At 34.2% G+C, this 10,710-nt stretch overlaps 1 long non-coding RNA gene across 1 annotated transcript; it reads right to left on the reverse strand.

Moving 5' to 3' along the window:
• Window positions 1-86: 86 nt before the first annotated feature.
• On the reverse strand, window positions 87-10,297 carry LOC109368014. Its single transcript, XR_002115655.2, has 3 exons — window positions 10,257-10,297; window positions 3,758-3,850; window positions 87-1,047 (listed from the first exon to the last, which is right to left on the reverse strand). It is a non-coding gene; the product is annotated as an uncharacterized LOC109368014 (long non-coding RNA).
• Window positions 10,298-10,710: the final 413 nt, after the last annotated feature.

The following is a 10,710-nucleotide window of genomic DNA, read 5'->3' on the forward strand; positions in this document are numbered from 1 at the left end:
TGTATGGAATTTGTTGTATCAACAGCAAACTATTTTTTTTTATTTTGAAAAAGGATATTTTACTGATATTACTTGATGTTTTTTTAATTACTCCAGAAATCAGGAAGTACAAATGAAACATATCCTTATGATTGCTACTTTTTCAGAGAAGAGATGAAATGCAGTATATAGCATGGAAGTACTCTTTATCAGTTATAACTTATTTTAACAAAGTATTCCTTTCCTGCTCTCAGCTGAATTTTACTTCTAAGGTAAGATGAAAGGCTAATAGCAGAGATGATACATGTGTCCTGTGTGGGTTTATTTGTTAAAAATGTGTTTAAATGTCTTATAATAAAAGTAAAATCCACCGTCAAATAATATCCTTCAATATAGTAATAAAAATAAAAAGATTCAAATATATTAGAAATCACATATTAAAATTGATACCTATAAAAATCTAAATTGTTCTTTCTTTACTATTGTTTTCAAACTGCCGTTCTAAGTAGGGCCCATGGCAGGTCCATGGCCACTTTTAGCTATACTGTATGATCCAGAAAAGCTTTTGAAAAGCTTTTGCAGTACAACGTAAATATAGAAATCCACTTTCTCAGTAAACTTAAGGTTAAATATACACATAAATTAATGATTATATTCAAGCTAACAACATGTCATTTGTTTTCAGTTATGAAATATTCAAAGCTTTGTTATGTTGGTGAACTCAGAGTGTCAAAGACAGACACACATTGTTTGAAAAGCTTAATCGGGGAAAAAAGCTAGTAAAGTTTGAAGAAGGACATGTGAGGGCATATTTAACTACTATAAGACTTCTTGCATGCATGGATGTTCTCCACTTTTTTTGAGAAGACCTATTGAATTTGGCATGATAAAATAATTTATTCAGACATTCAATTTTCCTCCTAGCTCTGTCTTAGGCTCTTTCTTATTGGAAAGGATACATTTGAATACTCAAAGGAGATTTGATCAAAGTCTCCATCAGTTGGCAGGGCCAGGATTCTTTCTACTTCCATCTCAAAAGTCAGTCAATTTTTTTCTTGTATCATTGTACTGGAAAATAATAAAGAAGGTATACTTTGTTTAGTTACATCTATTGCAAATTTGTGAGGTGGTCCCATTGCTTTAATGCAGCTGGAATCTTTGCAGTAACAGAGAAATATGTTTGCACAGTTATGTTTATTCACTCTCATATTCTGTCTTTGAAAGGACGACAAATGTATTTGCCTAAACTGTAAAATGTTGATTCGTAATGCCTCTGAAATCTTTACACTTACTGTTTTCCCTTCTTCCTATGTCTCTTTTTCCTTTTGGAATATGATCTTTTTCTCTGTCCTTCCTATTCTTGATTGCTGCAAAATTCTTTCCTGCTACATAGGAACCTATGTTTTTGAAGTTTTCATTTTTAACAAAAGCCTCATCCTTTGGCTCATTTTTTACCCTCATATAACCTTCATTGAGCTGAAAAAAAAAATGGTACAAGAATTGTCTTTTAAACTTGAATGAAACAATATCAAACACTGTGCTGCCTAACATAGAGAAATGAATTGATTTGGGGAAATTAAATATTGATATTATGTTCTCAAGGCCAGCACAAAACTAGGCAATTTCACAAATTTTGCATGGAGCTCTGAGAGCTAGTGTGAAGATATATGAAAATAAAGGAAGTAGGGCAAGTGGCTAAAAGAGAAGAGCCTGTAGCTGACGTGTCAGCATTGTTAGTTTTCAGCCTTTCTGAGCACAGCTCCACTGAATGCAAAATGGCAAAGAGGAGAGGGTCTTTTTTGTCTCTCCACAGATAGGGATACCAACAACCTGATTCATTTTCAATACGTGTGGTTGTACCTGCATGAAGCATCTATAGAACTACAGATAATTTTCACTTGAATTTGGTCCCTAGCTTAAGCCAAACAAAGACTTCCCGTCACAAGCTGCAGAAATAGTTATAGGGTAAGAAATTCTGTGTTGGCTGTCAGTATCAGAAAGTAAGAAAGTACTGCTGTGAATAGTTTTGTATTTATTTTGATCTATGGAGATGAATGTTAATTTTCTTGATAGAAAGATTTCTTTAATTCTTTGATTTATTAAATGAAAATAGCTAAAGAATATTGTTTTAAAGATACTCTTAAATGTATCTACTATGATTTAAATTAAGCATTAGCTTTTATCTCTAAAGATGAAGAGCTAGATTTACTTCCCTTAGTGACTTGGTTTTTAGAAGAAGAAGTTCTGTCCATGTTCTCTTATATATTTGAAAAACACTTAGGTCAGTTATATATACATCCCAAATACCAGTAAAGTTTCCTCCAGTTGTCTGCGTGTGTATGTTTGTGTGCGCACAGATAAAGATAGATCAAGCTCTTACAATCTAGACACTCTTATATGTATTAGGAAGGAACACATTGTGAACTAGGGCATAAGCTGATCATCCAAGGTCATAGGTTTGGAACTGCCTTTGCAGTGGTATGTGATGCTCAACAAGACTGCTTTTCCTAACCTTTATTTTTTGTGAAATACAGAAGTGTATTTCCTGTTCATACTAGTAAAAATAACTTGTCCTTATTTTCAAAATGGAACAGATGAAAAAACAGTATAAAATGTTTTACCTACAATGGAAAGTTTGACTTGCTTTCTTAAAAATGAACCCACTTATTCCTTCTAGTTATTCAGCATTATCATTTAGCACAATCTGAGAACATATACATTATCCCCTATTTTTCTGTGTTCTTATTTTCTTATATCCCATTTATGAGCAAAACTGCTTTGTACACTGCTATGAAAAAGACAATATTTAGAAGCCATAGAGAAAACAATTCATGAATCCAAATTTTGTTCTATAAAGAAATTCACTCTGAAGCAAAAGTATCTTTTAAACATTTTTCATTCTGAATACTTTTGAAAAGATTAATTTAATAAATCAAAAATTTCTCAAAATTGTAATAAAAAGAGAGAAAACTTAAAAATAAAAATGAAACCTCTTCAGTGTCCCCATTCTCCTCCACCTAAATCTTCTGTGAAATATCAAGCAAGCATCTACAGTTAAACCTAACTTAAACTCTTTTAAAATAGGGTTTTCTACTGTGATTTCTGTATTATTATTCTGTGCTAGCTTTACCTGTAGATCTTTACCTGATCTAGCTGAATTAGAACTTTCTACTACTACCTATATTTATTCTTTGACATATGAAAATGACTTTACAACATTTTATGAATACAACTGTATTTATTTCTTCTAGTAGGCTGATAGTCTTTAAGCCTTTTGCTATTTATTTTAAAATGAGTATTCTGATGAATTATGAGCATGTGCTGAAACGCTATCTGTAGCTCAAGCTGGAATACAGCTTTTTCTTCTATGTACTTTACAGCACTTAAATCTCTCTTTCCCAGACTCTCTGTATCTGTTTCATTTTTAAAAGCCTTCTGTTTATTGCTTCCACTAATCTTTAGATCTCTACTTAACCTCATTGTCCACTGTTGCCCTTTTCTACATTTAGATTTGACCAGCATGTCAATTGCAGTCTCTACAGAAAGTTTCTTAAGCGTTTTCCATTTTTAATTAAAAAAATACCACTTTTTAAAATAGTACTTGTACAATATCACAACTTTCCTCAAGTACCGTGTTCAGAAAATTCTATATTCTTCCTGGTCCTTAGGAAGGGTCAGTAGAACTGCAGAAAAACTGGCATATAAAGATATATATGTATATATGTATTTAAATATCTCCCTTCCAAAAAACCTCATGAAATTCATTGAATGTACTCACTATCGCTTCTGATACAGTCTGAAGAGAAAGGCAAGTCACAAAGGTTAAGGGATCGAAGTCTTACACACAGAGGCTGAAGCACCTGCGAGAAGTCTGAAAGAAATCAAGAATGGGGTAACAGATATGAGAGGATGAAAAAACATACAGATGACTCCTTAGGTTCTAGAGTAGGGCTAAGAACGCCCTTCTTCCAAGTGTCACTCATTGCTTGAGTTACTGTTTTTTATTTTGCTAAAGCATCATATTCTTGGCAGTTTTTAACACTATCAGCAAATTCACTTTCTTAGTCTACATGTAGATAAAACTATCATTTTTAGCTTTTGAAAAAGTAGAATGCAGAAACCCACTGTGTTTTGCCAGATTTTTAAAGATGACTTCATAAATATTGAAATCAACATTCTAGACTGTCTTTTGTTTGAAGATTTTCCATACGTTTTTCAGTTGTAAAAATAAGGCTTTCTGAATTTGTCTTGACAATTTTATAAGATTGTGTATCATCTAATTGTGGCTCAGCTTTATTCACCTTCAGTTCTAAAAGAGAAATTGACATCTTGGAGTTGTAAAGTTTTACTGTTCTTGTTCAATTATTTCTGTCACTTGGGTCACGATGCGTGACTCTAAATAATGCCTTCCTTTAGTTATCTTCTTTACCTTTCTAGCAGGTATGATGAAACCAAATCCTTAATAAATCATAAATAATTTACTTGCTTCTTATATCCTGAATTTTTCTTAGTAGCTACAAATAAAAAATATTTTTTGGTAAAGGCAATTAATATTCTGATGGTGCCAGAATAGGTGCTGGAATTTATTTGTCAATGGCGCTAATTTTCTATGTTAAAAATAATATGGTTCTCTGCTCTCTGAATGAAAATCTGAATGAAAACTTCTCAGAAAGTATGATGTGTGGTTCAACTAAAAAGAGGTGGAAATTTACTTTGGAACAGGAGGGCATAATTCAGTTCATTGGGAGCCAGTTAGTCCTCTTCCAAAATGCAGGAAGAGTATTGTAAGCAAATGGTACTATAGCTGCATTTGAGTAAAAAACCATGGAGCTGCATTACCCAACTCAATTTTTATGTTTTAAACAATCATTTCCATTGCCCCTGTGAAACATCACACTTGGAAGTTTCTTGAGGCTCTGTATTTCATCAGCGACTTTCTAGCCTACTTTCCTCAGCCTGTCTCATTTTTTAATTGGCACAGTACACTTGAGTTCTTTGGTTAGACAGTCAAAGAAAAAAATCTGTCAAAGGGATTAGTAAGAAGACTTAAGGTTGTCTCAAGCAAGCTTATGGTAAAAGGATTTAAACATACCAAGCATTAGTGAAAGTGGTTGGCTAAAGAGGTGCAAACTTTCTACCTGTAGCCTGCTTTTCTGCAAGTCCCCAGTCAGTGAACAGTTATTCACCAACCATCTACAAAATACACAGAAGAAGTGTTCATAATCTTAATGATATGGTCTAAAACAGTGCAAGGGGCAAAAAATAGAAGCTGAACAAAGCAATCTCATCCCATCTTTCTCTACTACAGTACATACTATAATAAATATGTGTCATGTTTTTGATTTCTGTTATCGGTATTCCACATAACATCCTCTAGTGCATTCAGAGTTAAAGATTTAATGCTCCAGTTCCATGGATTGTCAATACTTTTAGGTACTTTGTTCTCAGAAGAGAAGAACTACATAACATCAGCAAGCAATTCTAGCCAGGGTGCCCATGTATGCTTTCTGAAAGGGAAGGGCATGTGTTTACAACTGCCAGTCATTCTAACTGAAAGAAGGGACAGTCTGCAAGCAGCAGGGTCATGACTTCTAGCAGCCTGAAAAAACAAACTAGTGTTTCTCTCTCTCTCTCCTTCTTCCTCTTTCCAAACTGCTAAGGAGAAGTCATGAACATTTTACTTTTTCGACTATTTACTAGAACAAAAACTCTGTTTTCCTTTTTTTCATACAAGATGGCACTATAGATGGGGAATTTAGAAGATTTAGAAAATTTCACCGACTAAGTCCGAAAATACAAGCAATCAACAGAGGAAAAGCTATATTTTCTTTCTTATGTCAGATTGTTGTATTATACTTTGCTTAAATATATACAATTACTTTATCCAACAAGTATTTTATCGCAACTCATTAGAAGAAATTATACCTTTAAAATATAGAGTAATATACTTAGACACATTTTTTCAGCACAGCTCAAAGGCTGCTTTCCAATGCTGGACCCCAGTTCTGCTTACTCATGTGTAACCAAGATTTGGAGTTTCCACATCCACTTTAAAAACCTTTAACTACTTAAAGCACTGGAATAAACCTGTCCACAAAGATGGAAAGGGAATGGAAGAGTGATAAGGAAAATGAAGTTTTGAAGAAGAGACCAGAAAAAGAAAGGCTGAGAATGATTATGAAGCTCACACAAGACGTAGAGTGACTCTCTCTCCTCTGTGTTCTAGAGGAGCTTTAAACAGGAAGCAACAAAGTTGGCAAACTGAAGCATGTCATCCAGCTGTGTTCGCTTTGGTGATAACTGGCAATTCTGGAAGGGAGATGAGGAAGAAGGAAAGAACTTCTTTGTTAATCTACTGGTGATATAGTGAACTTTGATTAATTTCACAGCTCAGTCAAGCGGTATGCTAAAATCTTGATAAAGTTGTGTTTTGTGTTTGATCATTCTAGATCCCAGAACATCCTCATTAACCTTGTTGCAGCTTTCAACAATGTAAAAAATATTTCCAACCAAAATATATTTTTAATACAATTTATGATTTGGTGTAGATATGAATCTAGATGAATAGGACATAGATATGTAGAAAAATCCACAGTCCTTAAAAAGATCTCTGCTCAGTTCTGTAAAGGGACTACAGCAGTCCTTGTAGTATTTTTTTGCAGTTGCTATAAGAATTCCTCTGAATGACAGGAGATAACTTTGGCAGAAAATACAGTGGAAACTTCAGCAGCTTAGGCATGGTTATATACAAGTTTTTAAACTAAAGTCTTGTTTAGTTGTCTGCAAAAGATGGCTTGCTTTCAGAAAAGTACAAGCTATATTTCGGTGAGACAGACTTCTGGAAAAAGTGTTTGACAATATTTACATTCACTGTAACTAATCTGAATCACTGATTCTGGTAGGGACTGACATCCCTGTCTAAGTCCCAAAGCTAATATAATTCTGTATGTAGGGCCAGTTTAAGGTCATAGGCTCAGCTAGGTCTAGCTAGAACTGCTGAAGAATAGAAGATACAGATTAAACATTTTATTTATAGTCTCACAATAGATGAAAAGTTCGAATGTGACTTTATAGCCAAATGATTTATTCACTGCTACTATATCATTTATATCAATGTGAAATGTGTTACTTTGATTACTGAGAAATGGAAGAATTTTGTGAGGATAGTGAATGGGGAGCAATTTTTTTAATGTCCTTAAAATATAAACTGATGGAGTTTGCTTCCTCTGTAGAAACAGTACTTTTCACTCAAAAGAATAAATGACATCACTGTAGTTATATATATCTCAAGTGATCTTTTAGACTGTTTCAGTTGTGGTGAAAACCCAGGAGTTTCTTGGCTTTTTGCTTTAAGTAGAGGACACTCACAGTATTCTATTACTCTGTGAGAGACTTCACTTGGACAAAATAACATAGAAATGTTAACTTAGAAAATACACCAAATAATCTGCCACAGCTGAGGAGTTTGTTTGCCTTTAAAAAAAATCAGCAATGAACAATTTGACCTAATTCAGAAATAATCAAAGGCTACATAAATATTTGGCTGGTTCATGTTTTAAATAGAACCACAATAAAATTTCATGTACATATTAGTCTTCTAAGAACATACTGTTTATTTCATTGCATTGATTAATAACTTGAATTATTTTTATCAATACAAAAATAAATGACAAGTCTCCCTACACTACTCTATTTGTTTGAAACAATCACTTTTTAATCAGTATATACTATATACAGCTAGTACCTCTTTCATTTTTGTATCTCCAATCTGCTTCACGGGGTATTAACTATGCACAAGTTAGCTACATCTCTCCTATCATGCAGAATGGCCACATCTGCATTTAATAATTTACTATATGCTGTAATCTACCACCTAACTTCCAGTCATTTTTACTAAGTGTGGAGGACAAAAAGCAGATAGCAGGTACTTGAGAATCTATCCCTGCATATCTAAATGCATACTTAACTGATTAGTTTTATATGACAGTCTCTTATAAACAAGCTAATATGTTGAAAACCCTTCATTTGCATCTACTTGCTATTGATTTCTGTATGATTATACATAATAAACTCATTGCAATCACACCTAGTGCTGGTCTTCTGAGAATCATGAAAATATATGCAGTTTGGAGAGAAGGATGTAGCCAAAGGCAGAAACGATCAGAAATATGTTGCTTTTTAAGAGAAACTTTATACAGGTTTGCTTTGAAAAATGGCTTATTCTGAATACTTGAAGAGGAAATAAAAGAACCACGAAAACCTGGACAACAAGGTAAACGAAAGTGAAAAGAATCCACATAGATGCTCTTTTACACCTAGATCAACTAATAACACCCATCATGCTCAGAGATACAGGAAAAAGTGAATCCATGCCAAATAAACCACCCCAGGGGTCAGTACTGGTGACTTCTAGTTACTTCCAGGTATCTCAGTTATTCACAGAACAGAGGCAATGGGAGAGGTCCAAAGGAATTCTGTGTATTGCCATGTCACTGCTCTCTAGAGTATTTCAGCGCCCCCATTAAGGTAATGTCATTACTATGATCAATTCACAAGCTTGATTGAAATTTCTTTAACAATGCACAGAGTTGCAGACAGGATGAGGTTATCCATTCCACCTCTGCTTTTTCTAGCACAATAGCTGAGAAAGATATTTTTAAATGTAAACAGAAATCTGAGGTAATTCATAGAGAAAATGAACACTTATTAACTTTAAAGTAGTTATTGTTATACAAAGTGAGTTTTTGGGGTTACCACAGAAGGAGAATGGCATTAAAGGTGGATAAAAGTACTTCCCATTGTTCCCTGCATTTGTAAATAAGTCTTAGAAACAGCATAATTTGTAGATCTAATACATATAGGTAGCCTCTGGAACCACAATGAGGTTATCCATGATTTTTCACTTGTTACTAAAGGGCATGAATTCTTCCAAAGGGCAAGGCTAGTGCATTTACTCAGACTCCTACACAAATTGTCCCAGGATCCTAATTTGATGTACCTCGGTGGAAAGTGATTAGGGTCAGAGGACTTAAGCTGTATTCTAACACATATTAGATTTAAATAATCCTGTCTCATCTCTTCTGGCTCCTAACCAGTTTATTTTAACACTGAGTGAGTTTGTTTGTAAAGTCTAAAAGAATTTTAACAGCATCTAGTGATATTTTACTAGAAAACAGACAAATTCCAGCGATTCAGGTTCCTAAGTGTATCAGCATTCAATTTTTGAGGGTTTCCTCAATAGACTGAACTTGCCAGAGATCCTTATTGTTCATATAAAATAGATTGGGATAATATGCTCAGAGTTAATCTATTTAAAATGAATAGTGATCTTAGATCCTTTCAGCATTGGCTTTATTAGGAAGGTGATATTACTGTGGAGATAGTGCCACTTCCAAGGCCATGCAATGGCTTTTCTCAAGCAATTATGAAGCTGCACAACCTGCACCTTTAAGATAACTGTGGAAGATATAATCTTTTAAGATTAGACTACTCTACTGATAGAATTTATCTTCTTTCTCATTAAAGATTTTAAGATTTTATTTAACAGACCCTATTCAAGAATTTCAGAGATGAATAAAGGCATATTTACATTTTTTGAGAGTACCTTATTCAGTCTTATTTTAAAAATCTAAGTCACATACACATTATACATGTGTTTTTAAATACATTAGTCAGAAGGAATTGAGTAATAATACTGCCCTATAATTAACGAGTACATCCACAGCTAGATCAGGTTGCTTAAATTTGTTCCAGCCTGATCTTAAATGTTTCCAGGGACTGGGAGTCCACCACCTTTCTGGGCAACCTGTTCCAGTGATTGACTGCCCTATCATTAATAAAAAAAAAACTTTTTTCTTATACTTAATATAAATCTTGTCTCTTTTAGTTTGAAGTTATTTCTCCTTGTCCTATCAGAAAAGGCCCTATAAAGAGGGTATCTCCTTCCTTCTCATAGCTCCTTTTGGATAATGAAAGGTCATTATCATGTCTCCCTTGAGCCTTCTCTTCTCCAGGCTGGACAGCCCCAGCTCTCTCAGCTCTGTTCTCATAAGGGATACCCCCTGGATTTGCACTCTTCCTAAATTAACAATTTGCTGGAAGCATCTAACTTTATCATTTTCATTACATAGACTATTATCTTACCTGTACAATTAATGAATATACCAATGTTATGGTATAGCAGTGAACAATTAACAAATATACAGATATTAAGGTATAACAGAGAGCTTAGCTATGATGCTATTACACCAAAAACAGGAAAAAGAAATGATAGGTACCCATAACCTGGGCTCACATAGGAAACACCAGTGGAGTAGATCCTCAGAAGGGATCCTTCCTCACTGGTGGTCAGCTCTTAAATATGTCTAGGAGAGGTGGAGCCAGGCTCCACCCCTTCCTGCAACACAAGTGAATTGCCTTCACCTGTGCTCCTGTGGCTGACTCATTGCTCACCTCAGGTGATTAATCAGAGATTCAGGCCGTGATTCAACAGTCCCCATACACTTAATAGACCAGGATAAGAAATGAAAGATTGTTTTCTTTTGACACTAGGACATCTATGTAGGGGAAAAAGGGAAATGTATTAAGAAAGTAAGCAATTGATCACAGACATCTCAGAGAATGGGTGGATCTTTTACACTGAGTTATAATATCAAACTACACTAGGGCAACAGGGAATTCAAAAGGTTATGCTTCTTTGCATCTATAAATACATAGATGTTTAGAAAATAT

This window comes from Meleagris gallopavo, chromosome 5, assembly GCF_000146605.3.
Source record: "Meleagris gallopavo isolate NT-WF06-2002-E0010 breed Aviagen turkey brand Nicholas breeding stock chromosome 5, Turkey_5.1, whole genome shotgun sequence".
NCBI lineage: Eukaryota > Metazoa > Chordata > Aves > Galliformes > Phasianidae > Meleagris > Meleagris gallopavo.